Below are 17,160 nucleotides of genomic sequence, written 5' to 3' on the forward strand. Positions count from 1 at the left end.
CTTCAGATTCTGTGTCTCCCTCTCGCTCTACTCCTCCCCCACTCATGCTTTGTCTCTCTCTCAAAAATGAATAAACATTAAAAAAAAATTTTTTTTTAGAAGAAAGTACTTAGCCTTTATGCCAAAGGTTGCAAGTGCAAATGCCAAAGAGATCAGGCCAATAATGTTAATGATGACAGGGGCCTGGTCACACAATAGCTAATGGGAGATCATGTTCTACTTTTATATGAATCTCTTATATGTAGCCAACTCATTCAAAAAGGAAATAAAACGGGACGCCTGGGTGGCTCAGTTGGTTGAGCATCCGACTCTTGATTCCAGCTCAGGTCATGATCCCAGGGTGGTGGGATTGAGCCCTGCTTCCAGCTCCATGCTGACAGTGTGGAGCCTGCTTAAGATTCTCTCTCTCTCCCTCTCTCTCTCTCCCTCTGCCCCCCTCCCCTGCTCATCCTCTCTCTCTAAAAACAAATTAAATAAATTAAATAAATAAATAAATAAATAAATAGATAGATAGATAGATAGAACACCCTGTACAGACCCTCCAAAACATACTACATGCCTACAAGTGGACATGGGAAGCAAATTTGCAAGCTGCTTTGAACAAAGGGATTTAAGCAAGAGAGCAACACAATCAGAACTGCATTTGTGAAAGAACATTCTGACATGACAAACTAGGGAGCTATATTACAATAGTCAAGGCAAGAGATAGAATAGGGGCCTGAACTAAGACAGTAGCAATGGGGTAAAGGGGTGGGGGAGGATTTGAAAGATGACCTGGTTAATCCAGTTTTAATAATGAAGCTTAAGACTGCATGAGCTAATCTGGCAGTCACACTACCAGTGTGTAGTTTCCGTGATTTTTTTTTAAATAAACTGCTATTAAATCTAATTTTAATAACTTAAGTATAGAACTTATTTCTTACATCTTTTGTAGGCAGTATGGTACAAAGATTAAAGATTACAGACACTGGAGCCAAACAAGTTCAAACCTTGATTTTGCCACTTACTAGCTACGTGTCCTTGGATAAGTTACCTGACTTCTCTACGCTTCAATACCGACCTTAAAGGGTTACTGTAAGTGTAAATGAGTTAATACGTGAAGTGCTTAGATAAGTACCCAGTTCATCTTAAGTGTTATGTAAGTTTTAGCTCAAATTATTTACTATTTTTCATACTTTAACTTGAAAGTTAGTTTCAATCAATAGTTTCAATTGTCTAAATATTTCTACACATTCCAGCTTAGAAACATTCACTGTAAATATGATAGGCACATCTTTTCTGTATCTTCATCCAAATTTATGTTCAAGCAGTTACACAAAATATAACCAAGAACAGCTATCCAGAATGCCACAAAAAACAGCCCCTCTTGATAAACATTGATCCATTATTGATACTTCTACAATACATGCATGCAAGCCAGCCCAAAATTTTGTCTTGGGATCGCATGAGAAAATGTTAAATACCTAATTTCAGCAATTAGGATGTGTTATTTTTGTAGCATATTCCTGACCATCCAGCCTAGAATCTTTTCAAAACTGGATTGTCCTGATATACATCAAAATGTTATGTAGTAATTATATAGAGGTAGTTTGAGTTTTTTCCCATTAATCTTTACTTTCTATATTTCTAAAATAAACTTGTCCTGCTTTTATAGTTTAAATAAAATCAAGGCAGAGCTTAAAGGAAACAAAGAATTGTTATCAGTTAACATAACTTACTTAGTGAACACAAGTGGCTTCTAGGACACACTGTGTTCTCATCCTTTGCTCAGTCAGTTTTAGAATTTAACCAGGGATCACTGTCAAGTTTCCAATGATACCCTCAAACCCATGTGACCTAGACGTTAAGTCCAGATAAATAACTCTAGGGGCACCTGAGTGGCTTAGTCGGTTAAGCATCCGACTCTTGATTTGGGCTCAGGTCATGATCTCACAATATGTGAGTTCAAGCCCTGCATCAGGCTGAGCTATCAGCACAGAGACCACTTCAGATCCTCTCTCCCCATTTCTCTCTGCCCCTTCCCACACTTGCACACTCTCTGAAAAATAAACTAAACAAAAACAAAAACATCTCTACAGGGAGAATTAGTTGACCATACCTTCAAAATATGTCCAAAATCCATTACTTCCTGGCTATGCACCCTACGACCCTAGTCCAAGCCATCATCCCTCCCCTAGACTATACTGATCACTGCAAAAGTGGTCTCTACACTTTACACTGCCTACCTTTCCCCACCTTCCTCCACCCCCCAGTCTATTCTCCCACAGCAACCAGTCTAAGCTTCTCAAAAAATAAGTCAATTTGGGGCACCTGGGTGGCTCCATCAGTTGAGCATTTGACTTTGGCTCAGGTGATAATCTCACGGTTTGTGAGTTCAAGCCCTGCATTGGGCTCTCTGCAGTCAGCGTGGAGCTTGCTTGGGATTCTCTGTCCCCTTCTCTCTCTGCCCCTCTCCTGCTCATGCACTCTCGATCTCTCTCAAAAATTAAAAATTAAAAAAAAAAAAAACTAAGTCAATTCTTGTCACTCCTCTACTCTGACTCTCCAGTGGCTCCCCCATCTCATTTAGAATAAAATGCACTCCAAAGGTCTTACACTAGCTCTGAGCACCTACCTACTCTGGGTCCCGCTGCTTCTCTGCCCTGACTCCTACTACTCTTTCCCTACCACTCCACTGCAGCCACACTGGCCTCCTTGTGAAGGACATGACAAGTCACATCATACATCGGGGCTTTTACACTTGTCGTTCCCTCTGCCTGGGATGTTTTTCTCCCAGATATCCCTGGCTGGATTCCTCACCTCTTTCAGAACAGCTTAAACTGTCACCTCATCAGAGGCTTTCCCTGATCTTACATAAAGGAGCAATGACCCCAGGCTCCCTATCACTTGACTACCTTACCCTGCTTTTATTCTTCTGGGCACATATCGCCTAGTGGACATTATTTATCTACTTACTAGTTTATTTGTATCTAGTTACTGTCTTTTTTTTTTTTTTTTAATGTTTCTATCCTTCAGGATATAATCCTTGAGAACAAGGACTTTTTCTGTTTAGTGCTATATTAGCATTTTGTTTAGAGCTGGCTAGCTCTAAGAATTGTACTAAGCATGTAGTTAAGTGGTCAATTTTTACCATCAGAACATAAGCCCCAGTATATATAATAAAATATGTACAATAGGTACGTGTCATGAGTTTTGTTGAAAAAAATGATTACCCGCCCTGTCAAATTCATGAAGTCTATTAGAAAACATTGCTGCTTAACTACAGAGAACAAACTTAGGCTAGCTGGAGGGGAGGTGGGCAGGGAGATGGGTTAAATGAGTGATAGGTACTAAGGAGGGCACTGTTGTAATAAGAACTGGGTGTTATATGTAAGTGATCAATTACTAAATTCTACTCCTAAAACTAATATTACACTATATGTTAACTAACTAGAATTTAATAAAAACTTGAGACATGCAAAAAAAAATTGGTGCTTCAATAAAGAGACTATAACACCATCAGAAAGATCAATGAACAAATGATTGTTCACACTACCCAACCAGAAATGAGTGTCATAACCCAGTTCCCTGAGGTAGGAAAAACGCCCCAGGGAAAGGAATAGAACAAGAATCCTGAACCAGTTAACAGGGCAAGAGTTTGCCTCAAAGTTTCCCACCCCTTTAAAAGAAGAGCCTGAGCTATATCTAATGTGCCCCTTTCCCAGGAGGGGTCACCCTGACAGTGAGAGGCCTTGCTGAGATCCCTTTCCTATGTCCCACCACAACCATCCCTAGAACCCAGTTCCCAGACTCATTTTGCAGCTGCCCCATTGCTTTGCCTGTCCAGAGAACTTTTCTCTAGCTATTAACCAGCTACCACAGGTGACCAAAACCACTAGGTAAGGGCCTCTGGCCATGCACTGTGCGAGCTGCTTCTATTTCATTAGTGCTCTCCACCTTGGTCAACAACAACCAATAAAATAACTGGCACACAGAATCCAGAAAGGCTAGGAAAAGGAGCTAGTTGTCAATCAAAAGGATCTTTCATTTGTTTATTTTGCTTTGCTTTTTAAAGATTAAGTCACTGTCTCAACCAAAAAAAAAAGTAACTTTCTCAAAAGAGAAACATTACAGTACAACGAAAATAACCCAGGGCTGAAATCCAGTCCTCCCATTTACTCCCTGTGTGAACTTGGAAGTTCTTTAACTTCTCCAGGTTCATTTCCTCATGGCAAAAATAACAGCACTTACCTCATAAGGCTGGTGCAAATGCTAAGGGAGATAACATATGTCAAACAGGACCATGCCTGGCATACAGTAAGTATTCAATAAGTGGTAGGTGCCTGGCATACAGTAAGTATTCAATAAGTGGTAGTGAGGCCTATTTCTGAAAGTTGTTGACCAAATGCAAGGTTAGGCTGGCTGGCTGGCTGGCTGATTACATCAGAAAACACATTAAGTACTTAGCACTGTGTTTGGTTCATAATAGGTCATCAACAAATATTAACTTTTCTCCCTTTCCTGCAACGCTGCACAAATTGTAGAGACTTCAGAAACCATCCAATTCTATCAGTGTGGCCGGGTTTTGCTGTACAACCATACTTACCATTTAGGTAATTTAAGCTTTCCGTTAATGCTTCTGGGGGCTCTCCTGATACTTTGCTGTCTTAGAAACAGGCACTCACTATCTTTCAATGGCAGTTGCCTCTTGACCTGGACAGAATATAAACAGAAAGTAAGAGATAGGTAAAATGTGAATTGCACCAAGACCGAACTGAGGGGAGAGAAGACTTTCCTTTTCCTATCAGATGATATGGTCTCAAGGGAGACTACACAGTCTTTCTTAAATTAACACACCTATATATTTCCCAATAGTCTAAAAACTCATGACATCTTACATGAAATCAACCAGTTAGATGCCCTTGATTTATGGAAAGAAACAAACTTGGAAAGGGTGAGTCACCCAACTGTTTAGGGTAAAAGCCAGGAATCTACTAAAAATAAGATGTTCTAGAAAACGGGTAAGAAAAAAACCCCAAACATCTGTGGAGTACCTACCACACCCGAGGCAATATGTTTTATGTTGTACACAAGACAGTATTATACAGGGGCACTCTGGCAGCTCAACCAGTCAAGTGTCTGACTCTGGCTCAGGTCGTGATCTCGCGATTCATGGGTTCGAGTCCCACACTGGGCTCTGTGCTGAGAGCTCAGAGCCTGGAGCCTGCTTCGGACTCTGCATCTCCCTCTCTCTCTGCCCCTCCCCCTCTCGTGCGCGCTCTCTCTCTCTCTCTCTCTCTCTCTCTCTCTCAAAAAACAAACATTAAAAAAAATTTTTTGAGACAATAATACAATATTGCCCCCTAATAAAGAATCTAAATTTCAAGAAGTCAAGTGACTGGTCCAAGGTCTTACAGCTTGCAAATAAATGGTAATCAGGCCTTAAACCCACACCTGTTTAACACAAAAGCCCCTTCACCAGGCTGACTGTCACTGGGTTGCCTTCTAGATGTGGTTCTCCAAAGGGCCCCGAACCACCTAATACCAATTAGAACCAAGCATTGCATCTCTGTCTGCAAACTTACCCTCTGGTTTTGTAATGAGCATTCTACAGGAGACCCAAAAAGTCTACTAACCCACCGAACATTACCCCTAAAATTTCAAAAGAATTACTGGAGGTGGAAGATCTGGGGCAAACTTCTGTCCATCCAAGTCTTGCCAAAGAATGGAAAGATACCTTCTAAGCTGGAAGTAAAGCATCTATACCTGGTCTTATACGCAAACTATCCCCCTTCTTTCTCACAACTGCCCATACCTCCCTTACACATCACACAGGTCACCATGTGACCTTCTTCCAAACTGTTGGTCCCTTTAATCTCATTTCCACACCTCCACTACCAAACCCATTACACATATATAGTAGAGTCCATCCCCACCTCTATGCTCCTACAGAGCAAAGCAAGAAGGTTTAGAATTAAAATGGAGAGATAATCAAATGATAGGTTTTTTTTAATGGCTTTAAAAGAAAGATGAGGGGCTTGAACACTCAAGCCAGTAGACCAGAAAAGAATTAGGGACAAGCAACGAAACTAGAAAAAAAAAAGTAGGAGAAAAGATCTATACCAGGGTCAGCACCCAAGGAATGGCTTGAGTGGATGTGGGAGAAGTTTTAGCTCTCCCCAAATACCCTCCCCTCACACACACTAAAAAGTATTTAATGTACTTAAACAGCTATTTTAATTATTGAAACAGCTTCAGAACTGGTGCACAGACCTTGAGCCCTGCCCCTTACCCAACAGCTGTCTCTTTTCCCCTCTCCACCCACCTTAGACACACTTTCCTCTCCACAGCCTAGAACCTCTCCTACATAAGAATTCTGAACTCCAAAAAATGCCCACATACATCTGGTCTGTCTCCACTCAGCCGTAACAATGACAGCAGCAGCCCTGCGAAAGCTACTGCCTCCCCCATCTCTTGCCACATTTCCTGGCATATTACTAAGGCCCAGGGGGCTATTCTCTTCAAAACAGGATAGAATGCTCTGCCCAAAATCAGATGAACAGGAACTCCTGATGATCCTGATTTGTTTTCAACTGTCTACATTCTGTCCTTATTTCTAAGGGATGGAAGTAAGCAGCAAATGACTTCTTTCTTTCCTTTACTTCTTGCATCCTTGGCATACTGACCCTGTGTCCCCAGAACAAGAGGATGACTGTAAATACCCTCAGGCTCTTTAGTGCTGCCCCTTCAGAGAGCTTTCCACCCCGGGAGATCCACCCACACCCCTTCCTTCTGGCACCTCTTCTGCTCCTTCTTGTTAACTTCTAGTGAAGACAGTGGTGGTAGTATGGGTATGGGTGGGTGTGTCTGTCTCTGTCTAGAAGCAGAGATGAAAGGACCCTAACAGATCATGCAGAGTCTAACTGCCTCATCTACCAGAGGAGAAAATGAGTCTCATGGAGAAGAGACTGATCCCAGGTTGCAAGGCATGTTAAAGTGAGCATGGTTGAATCCACCTGAGGTAATGAGCCATACTGAAAATGAGTCCATCCTTATTTGATGGCTGAAGAATGAAGCTCTCTTAAATATGTATCACTTTTGTTCCCAAAATACTTTCATAATGGATAGAAATGCAAGTAGGAAATTGTGGTTCCAGCATGATCCCCCAACAGATAACATAAACTCTGGATAAAATGCCAAAAAAAACTATCTGTCTGAAGTGAACAAAGGCTGGCAGATTTTGGAGGGAAGTCAAAAACTGGTAGAAGGGGCGGGGATGGGATGAATTCTCCATTTTTGGAGCTTTCCCCAGAGAGCTATCCAGCTACACTGCCAGTCAGAAAACAAACCCTAGACTTTCTCTCTGGAGGAACCATAAGACAGTGCCCAGAGCAGCCACAGATAATGGGAAGAAAGAAGAGAGCCAGAGAAGCAAAGTCCCAGGTGTTGAGTATGAACTCTGTCCAAATCTCTAGCTGACCCCTGCACTATGCATGCACAGGGTGGGACCCAAGCACCTCAGTCAAGGGCAAAAGAACAACTGAGATCTGAACAGCCACCCCTGCAGGGGAGACAAACCTGGCAGTTTTGAGTCTGAGTTAATTGCCTGCTAAAATAAAAACGTCAACAGAAATCAGTGTCTCCACAGCATAACATTTACATGCATTCATGTTCAGGAGACAACCCCAAATTACATAAAGAACTAGAAAAACTACAGCCATTTGCAAGGGAAAAGACAATTAGCAGAGGGCAACTCCAAGATGACCCAAATACTGGAATTATTTGACAAGGATATTAAAACAGAAATTATAGCTAAGCAGAGAAACTGAATTTTTTTTCTGAAAGTGGAAGTTTCAGAACAGAAATTATAGCACCTGAAACAACAACAACAAAAATCCTCTGAATGAGCTTAAGAACAGAATGGAGATGACAGAGAAAAGAGTTCATGAAATCTACAGATAAACAGAAATTATCCAAAGTGAAAAACTCTGGGTCATCTGCAGTCTCTAGAAGAACCATCCTCAGCTCTTCACCTGAGTATACAGTGATTACTTTCTGTTACCAGAAAAACTGATACCAGAGAGACCCAGAATAACTAAGGATCACAGAGATACCATTAACCTGCAATTCTGTTGGAGCAGGCCATCCCTCATATCTACTAATTAACTTTTTGAGGTCTTCCAGATATAAGCAAAGAACAAAGTGTGAAGGTGGAAAATGAGAGGGCAGGATAAAGATTTAAACCTGAGATAACCATAATATCCGAAGTCCTAGGAGTCAAATCTGGTGCCCCATTGTGTCTACTGAGAGGCAAGGAGACCATCATTTTTTCACCTGGAATTGCTGAAGCAACATTCTCAGGCAGGAGAAAAATGAGGAGGGATTTAATGTTTTTCTTCTGCCCTGTGCAATCTCTTCACCAAAAAGCCAACCTGTAAATGGGCCAATGGAAGGATGAAGTGTGACCAATCAGTGGGTTTGAGGCTGAAGAGTGCCAGCAGCTTGGTGAGAGCCAACCTGGTGCCACCCGGTTGATAAAAGCAGCTAACCTGAATGCCATACCTGACCAGCTTCCTGCACTCAGGTCATTTCATGTTGGAGTTCAAGACATTCCAGGTAAAAGCAGAGGGAAAAACATAACCTGCAGAAGAGATGTCTGAAAGCCTTGCCTTCTTCTCATCCCCCTCCCACCCATCCCACCTGCCCACGAGGGAAAAGGGTACAGAGCAAGTGAGAAACTGGTAAAAAGAAGAGGTGCCTCTTAGGGTGAAGAGCCTTGGACAGGAAGTTCAACCACTGACACCTCAGACATGACTTTTATACTCCCTGGGCCTCAGCTTCATCAGTCGAACAAAAAACTCAGACGACATGATATTTAAGGCCCTTTCCAATGACAACATGTATGAACCCTTACCCATGCTGTTTCCGTCTGCCCCTGAAAAAACCGTAATAGATCCCAAAAGGCAAAAGTGGAGACATGCCAACTCATTCGATTTATTAGAATATCTCAATTATTCAATTTGTTAAAGAATAAATTAAGAGTCTTGTTATTAATTCTTAAATTATGTTAATAACAGATTTCAATACCCATCTATGATGGAGGGCTGCTAAAATAAGGTCTAATTCTCCCAGGATATAACTTTTTTATCCGTGTAACTCTTGGGATAAGAAGGCAGATACTCTTATCCCCCCTACAACAGATGAGCAAACAGATTAAGACCTGTGACTCTTTTAGGAAGCTAATAACAGAGACAGGACTAGAATCCAGTAATCCCATCTCTGAGCTCCAGGGCTTTTTCCACCTTACCAAAGAAACCTTACTTAACAAAGAACCAAGAGTATAAACAAGATTAGAATTAGAAAGAAAGGATTTAAGAACTTTCAAACACTATGGAAGCATTTATTAATAAACAATTGATAAGACTAGTTTGCGATTAGGACATCTATTTAAAAGCAGACCCTCAAGGACTGCCACCTGTCCGCTGTTTCCTTTTCTAACAAGTAGGCTATAATTGAGACTAGGCTTCCTTGCAATTAGCCCGTGTTTGTGGGGTTTAGCAATAGAACCACATGTCTAAAATTGCTGGTTTTAGACCTGCTTTAGAAAGTTGGCTAAATCAGAAGAACATGCTGGCTCCCTTTAACCTCTGGAAGTCTATAATTAGGATACCAAGGGGCCCAAAGGATTAGACCAGGTAATGGCAAATGTAAACAGCAAAGTCACAACAACCAGTCTAAGGAGAAAGAAACTGAAAGTGCTTTTATTACCTAATTCAATCTTCATAGTAACCCTATTGGGTAAATACCATCATGATTACTTTATAAATGAGGAAGAAATAAAGGGTCAAAGTCACACAGCTGATAAGTGGATTCTCACGTAGGTATTTTGGATCCAAAATGTGCTTTCTCCTCTCCATTATACCACCCTGGAAGGAATTCTCTCAGATCTTACTCTCAAAAGAATCAGTCCTGACCCACATCCCAAATAACACAGACCGACAAGCGGTTGATAGGTAGTTTGTGCATTCTTTCATTCATTCACGTATTCATGCAAATATTGACTGGCTACAGTGCATCAAGCTCTGAGGAAAATAGGGAGCAGAAACAGAACTGTCTTCATGCCATTTATTGTATAGCACAACAGGAAAACACTAATTGAAGAATCATACTATTAAATTAATAGAAGCTGACCCATTAATAGGGAGGTCTAGGAAGGCTGCCCCTAGTGGTGAGGACATTTCCAAGCAGAAGAGGGAGCATGTTGAATATGAGGAGCTCAAGTAGATCTGGCTGACCAACAAGGGAGAAGAAGTGTGACAGGAAATGAGGCTGGAGAGGTATGGAGCAAGCCACACCATACAGGCCCTTGGAGGTCCCATACCATAAGATTATGACCTGAGCTGAAGTCGGCCGCTCAACTGACTAGACCACCCAGATGCCCCATCATTTAACTCTTAAGTAGGGATAAGGTATGCATATTTCCAGATCACTTTGGCTTCAGTATGGACAACAGATGGAAGCAAGGACAAATGGTGCCAAAAGATGGGTAAGAAGGCCAGTTCCCTGTTTCAGGAGATGGTGGCCATAGAGCTAACACTGCCAGCTGCATACAGGGCACTTACTGTGCCCCAGGCACCGTTCTAGGCACTTTATAGGAATTAACTAAATCCTTAGAACAACTCTGTGAAATAGATACTATTATCCCCATCTTCTAAAAGAGGAGAGGAGTGCCTGGGTGGCTCAAATGGTTAAGTGTCAGACTCTTGGTTTCAGCTCAGGTCATGATCTCACAGCCTCATGGGTTTGAGACCCACATCAGGCTCTGCGCTGACAATGCAGAGTCTGCGTGGGAGTCTCTCTGTACCTCCCCTGCTCATGATCTCTCTCAGAATATACAAACATTTAAAAAAAAAAAAAAAAAGAGAGAGAAGTTAAGTAATTTAATGGAATCAATGCCTCCCTTCATGTGGTCATTTCCCTTATAATCAGTTCCTTGCAAATATCTTTAATTCATTTGTCCCCCTCCCCTAATATTCAACTAGTAAAACTTCAATCTTCACTAAACCAAACTAACAACCTCTCCAGGCCTACACCAAAGCACTAAGTTATAAACTGTGTCTGTAGAGAAAATGCAACTACTGACTGGTATCATTTAAAAAAAAATTTTTAGGGGCGCCTGGGTGACTCAATAGGTTGAGTGTCCGACTTCGGCTCAGGTCATGATCTCACGGTTATGGGTTCAAGCCCCACGTCGGGCTCTGTGCTGACAGTTCAGGGCCTGGAGCCTGCTTTGGATTCTGTGTTGCCCTCTCTCTCTGTTCCTCCCCTGCTCACACTCTTTCTCTCAAAAATAAAGATTAAAAAAAAATTTTTTTTAATAATAAAATAAAAAAATTAAAAAAAAATTTTAAACAGGCTCCATGCCCAACGTGGGGCTTAAATCCACAACCCCAAGATCAATAGTTGCATGTTCTACCAACTGAGCCAGCAAGGCACCCCACATTTTAAATTTATCACCACAAAATCTCAAACATGTCCCTCGATGCTGCCAGCAACCCTACTATATCTCCCCTTGTTAGGTTCACTTTCCAACTCTCCAAAACAACTCTTGCACCTCTTTTTTTTTCCTCAATAAACCTCCAACCCCCATCAGCTAAATGACTGTCCCCAAGAAGCAACACTCAGACCATCATCTCCCTAATTCCAAATCTAACCATATGTCAGCATTCTGTGTTCCCTATTGTTACAATGAAGAGGGTCTGCTGATACATAAAGTACAACTTTTCATGTCTACTATGGATCTGATTCCCTCTTATCTTCATATGCAGTGATCTCCACTCTCTTACGTCATTTTTCTCCTGTACAGACTCTCAAATGACCCTAGCCAAACAGCATGAGATCCACAGGCCAGCACTGGCTCACAAAATCTTACCAGTGTAAGTACAGGAATAGAATAGGCACCTAGACATTTGTGAAGCAAGCAATGTTGTAGACACTGCTACAACGTGCAAGCATAGGATCTGAGGAGGACTTCTCAAACAGGGTCTAGACCAGTGAGGGTGCTGATGAACTCACACAGTGAGTCACACGTGGAGTGAGTTACAGACAAAAATCTGCATAAGAATACCGCATGTAGGTCCTGGACAGACTAGAAAAAATTAATTTGTCCTGCATCACTGACAGCTTGAGAAGCCACACTCTGGAACAGTGCTTTTCAAACTTGAATGTGCACACAAATCAGCTGAGGATCTCACTGAAACATAGACACTGACTCAGGTCTAGGGTGGGGCCTAAGACTGTATTTCTAAGAGCTTCCCAGGTTGATCCAGAGGCCACATTTGGAAAGCAAGATTCTAGAATTTCCCATCTTAAAAAACAAAACGAGGGGCGCCTGGGTGGCTCAGTCAGTTAAGCGTCCAACTTCGACTCAGGTCAGGATCTCGCAGTTCGTGAATTCGACCCCCGCGTTGGGCTCTGTGCTGATGGCTCAGACCTGAAGCCTGTTTCAGATTCTGTGTCTCCCTCTCTTTGCCCCTTCCCCACTCATGCTCTGTCTCTCAAAAATGAATAAACATTTAAAAAAAATTTAAAACAAACAAAACAAAAACCAGAAACAATAAACTCTCCCTTGATCTCACACCTCCTTCCAGTTAGTCTAGCCCCAATGTCTCTGCTTCTCTTCTCTTCACAGCAAAACCTCTCCGAGTACTCTACACGTTTTATTTCCATACCTCTAATGCTCAGTCACTCCAATCAGCCTTCTATCTTCAACACTCCACAAAAACTGTTCATCAGGGTCAAAGGCCTCAATACTGACAAATTCTGTGGTCACTTCCCTATCCTCCAAATGGCATTTAACGCAAATAACCACTCCTTCTCCATCAAAACACTTTCTCCCTTGGTTCCAGGACATCATACTTTCCTCATCATCCTACTCCACAGGTCATCTTCAGTCTGCTCCACCTTCTCCTCTACATGACCAGAGATAGTCCCAGGACCTCTTTTCTTTATCTGCACCCTCCCTTCTTTGGGCAATCTCATCTAGTCCCATGACTCAATATCAATGACTTCCAAATTTTCATCTCCAGCACTGACAATTCCAGAAGCATTTCCGACGGCCTACCGGACATCTCTACCTGGATGTCTAATCAATATCACATATCCATATATTCCCATATTGTTGATTGTATTGACCTCCCACCCGTCTTTCTCCCAAACTCATTCCTCCTCACATTTTCCCCTATTTACACTATCACCATTCACCCAACTGACCAGGCCAAACACCTAACCATGCTGAATGTGTCTTTCCCCCACACCGAACATGAAATCCATCAGCAGGTCCTATCAACTCCAACTTCCAAATTTTCTTGAACCTGTCCCTCTGCTCTCTACATCCCCATTAAGCACCCTAGTCCAAGCTACTGGACTCTCTCTCACCCTACCTACTATAGTAGCCTCCTTAAGCCTCCCTGCTACCAACTGTCCCCTATGAGTACCACTCTCCAAACAGCAGCAAATTTCTAAAAACTTAATCAGATCAAGACTCTATTCTGCTTAAAAGCAACACAACAAAATACCTCTAACAGCTTTCCCTTCCACTTAGAATACTCTAAAGTCCTCACCAGAGTCTACTAGGCCCTGCATGATCTGGCCCCTTACCTACCTCTCTGACCTCATCTCCTACCAGGTCCCCTTCCTCACTTCCTGTTTCTTGCACACACTGCATTCATTCTGGCCTTAGGGCTTTTGCACTAGCTGTTCCCTCTTCCCTTTGTACAGCTGGCTCCTTTCAGGCACTGAAGGGTCAGCTTAAGTTTTATCACCTCTCTAAAGACTTGGCCAGATAATATTAAGTAGCTCTCAACCTCTAACATATCACCCTAGTTTATGTGCACCTTAACACTTAACCCCATCTGGTATTTTGTTTACTTACTTACTGTTTATCTCCTCCTCCCCACCTCTACCCCCACCTTCTGTCTACCTCATCACTATATCCCCAGGGAATTCTGTAGCCTAGAATGGTGCCTGGCTGACAATAAATAGATGGGTCTGTAGCACAGGGGAGCAATCCAGGCTGGATACATAAATTTATGAGTCATGTGCATAGAGGTGTGGTTACTAAAGCCAATGGGGTGGATGAGATCACCCAGGGAGAGTGTCTAGTATGACCAGGAAGGAGGGCCTGCGAGAGTAGTACATTTAATAGCTGTAGAACGGAGGATGAACCTGCAGAAACAGCAGAGAAGTAGGAGAAAGAACAAGACAGTGTTATATCACTTGAGCCAAGACAAGAGAGTATTTCTAGAAGGAGTAGTCAACAGCATCAACTTCACCGAGAAAATGAATTTGAAAAGTCTGTTGAATTCAGCTTCATGAAGGACATCAGTGACTTTACTGAAGTGTACAGTGAAATGACAGGGCAGAAGCCAGCCTAGGACAGGCTAAGAGGAGGGAGGCAGTAAATACAGACATCTTGTTTAGATTCGAGAGGATGCAGGGTTGAGGATGAGCTGTTTGGTCTGTTTCTGTTTAAAGGGGGCACCATCCTCGCACTGCCACATGTACAAGCGGCAGGTCCTGGCAGCCGCAAGTCACCCAAGGGCTTCAAACCTTTTTATTCAGCTAAGAATTCCGTTCCCCTTGGACCGATTCCTAAATGTCCAGAGTATCAATCTGGAAGTCTTTTTTCAAACACAGATCTCATCTTCACTACAACGGAAGATAAAAATGTACACTTTCCCTTGGTGTGTCAGGAACAGAACACGTGGCTTTTTATACCAGAGGGCCTGGGTTTAGAAAGTTTTCTCTGCCATTTTAATTCCAAGGCTCATTTTGGGGGAGTCATCGTTATTTCTACCCCCAGCAAGAAGTTTCTTTCCATTTTACAGCCTCTAGAGAACTTCCCATTGTCTCTGTTCCACACTCCTTCTCCACCCTGCCTGCTGCCCAGGCAACATACCACAATGGGAGGAGTACACATGGTCTCAGAAGCCAGGGAATCTTGGTTTCCTCTATACTTCAGTCACACAGCAGTCCGGGTGATTAAACTTCACGATCTCAATTTCTTCAAGTGTACACAGAGACTATAATATCTAAACTTCATGGGACTGATGTCAAGGACTATATGGAAATACAGATTCAGTATAAGCAGATAAGGCCTGGCATAATGTGTTCTATAAATGTTAATCCAATTTTCTTCTTCTCACCATTCTGATAAAGCATTGTATCCCCTGTGTGTTTTTATTTAGTTTCTCTTTCCTTCTAAGTGTACTAGGAAGACCTTGGGAAAGGAACCCTGAGAAATTTACTTGCCCAGTTCCAGCAGAAATAATTTTAAAGAAGTACCAGGAGAGGTGGTTGAGGCCAGAGGTGTTGCTGGGCAGCATGTGAAAGGGCAGGGAGGATGCCCCTGGGCAGAAGACATCAGCAGGCTCTCTGCCAGGTTCTCTGCATCTCCCCACCACCAACCCTTGTCCAAGTTCCTTCTTATAGCCCTGGATGTGCCTCTTTATCTCATCTGCTCAGAAAGCCATGCTTGCCAACAAGTCTCAAGTCAGTGTCTTCAGTATTAAAAACAAACAAAACAAACAGCACACACACTCAGAGCACACATACTGAGCAGAACACAGGGCAATGAAATCCTGAGACCCAGTCCTGTCTCTCTAATTTACTGGTTCTGTGATCCTTAATAGATATTATAATTCTCTGAGTAGAAGTTTCCTCATTTGTAAAACAGAGATAACAATATATCCAGACTCCAAGGCTGTAAGGACCAAATGAAATAATATATGTGAAAGTACTTTGTATATTATAAAACATGGTTATTGTTATATTATAGGTACACAGAGCAGCTGCAGAATCTACCTTTGGCCAGTTGAGGTGTGTTACTGAGAAAGTCCACATTCTTGGAGTAGTCTGTTCTATGATCTAAGGCTACCTGTTTCCAACTTAAGTGCTCCAATCTCTAGCCGCTAAAAAAGTTATATTCTAACTTCACTTGATTCTCTTATCTTAGCAAGAACTCAAACTTCTCTGACTAAATGGCTCCATGTCTCCAAATGGTAAAGACCACTGGCCCTGATGCTAAGGGCCCTTTTTGACTCTAACATTCTAAGATTCTCCATCCTTTGCTCCCAAAGTACTTTGTCCATATCTCTACTTGCACAATTCCCAGTCTACTTTGCATTATAACTTTGTTTTGTATCATCCCCTAAGGAGAGAGCAAAAGGCTGTCTTACCGAGTTTGATATTCTCCATAGCACTTAACATGGAGCTTTGTACACAGAGCTTTGTGCGCCAAACAATATTGGCCGATTGACTCAACGCTAATTTCTAAATTTTTGCACTTATTGTCCATCCCACACAATAACTACAAACTCTTATTCTTCTATGCTTTTTTTGTACCTCCATAGGCCTGGCACAGTGTGAAACACATAGTTAATTTTTTTTTTTTTTAAAGAACAGTGACTGGTTTATTTCTTGGTCAAGGTTTGAAAAAGCCCAATCAACCTATCCTACCTATGATTTTTAACAACTGGCTCTGGTTATTGACATATATAAACATGACATTTATCAGAGTGTCACAAAAGGAAACTGCATAATGGAGTTATTACACAGATGGAGGGAAATGAAATGCGTGAGTTGAGGGGCCTTGTTCTCCCCAGTGGCACCAAAAATATGGTAAAAAGGCAAATATATTGATAGTCAGCAGACCTGGACTCTAGGGTTTATCTCTAGAAGATGGGCAGTCTTCTAAAATGGCTCCCAAAGATCTCCACCCCCTAGTGTCCATGTTCTATGTGGGCTCTTCCCCTTGAGTTTGGTCTGGGCCTCAAGACTGGTGTCTAACAGTGAGAACATAGGCAAGAATTATGAGATGTCATTTCTGAGATTAGCTTATAAAAGACTGAATTCTTTCTTACTGGCTCTTTCTCTCTTTTGCCATCTCTTGCTTGCTTTGATGAAGCTAGCTGCTGTGCCACAGAAGCCCATATGGCAAGGAACTAAAGGTGGCCTCCATCTACCAACCAGTAAGGAATGGAGGCCCTCAGTCTAACTGCCCACAAGGACCTGAATCCTGCCAACAACTGAGTGAACTTCAAACCCTTCTTCGGTCACACCTTGATGGCTGACATCTTGATTACAGCTAAGAGCCTGAAGCAGGAGACCCAGCTAAAGCCA

At 42.2% G+C, this 17,160-nt stretch overlaps 1 protein-coding gene across 4 annotated transcripts in view; it reads right to left on the reverse strand.

Annotated features, from left to right (window-relative positions):
- The window catches only part of LUZP1 (leucine zipper protein 1), a 103,362-nt gene that overhangs the window by 30,395 nt on the left and 55,807 nt on the right, over positions 1-17,160 (reverse strand). For 3 of the 4 annotated variants that reach the window (XM_043574062.1, XM_043574061.1, XM_043574060.1), the window contains exon 2: positions 4,586-4,692. The exons of the other annotated variant lie outside the window; for it this stretch is intronic. The gene's annotated coding sequence lies outside the window, so the exon portion shown is untranslated. The remainder of the gene's footprint in view (positions 1-4,585; positions 4,693-17,160) is intronic. 4 annotated transcript variants of the gene reach the window in all.

Source organism: Prionailurus bengalensis, chromosome C1, assembly GCF_016509475.1.
Source record: "Prionailurus bengalensis isolate Pbe53 chromosome C1, Fcat_Pben_1.1_paternal_pri, whole genome shotgun sequence".
NCBI classification, from domain to species: domain Eukaryota; kingdom Metazoa; phylum Chordata; class Mammalia; order Carnivora; family Felidae; genus Prionailurus; species Prionailurus bengalensis.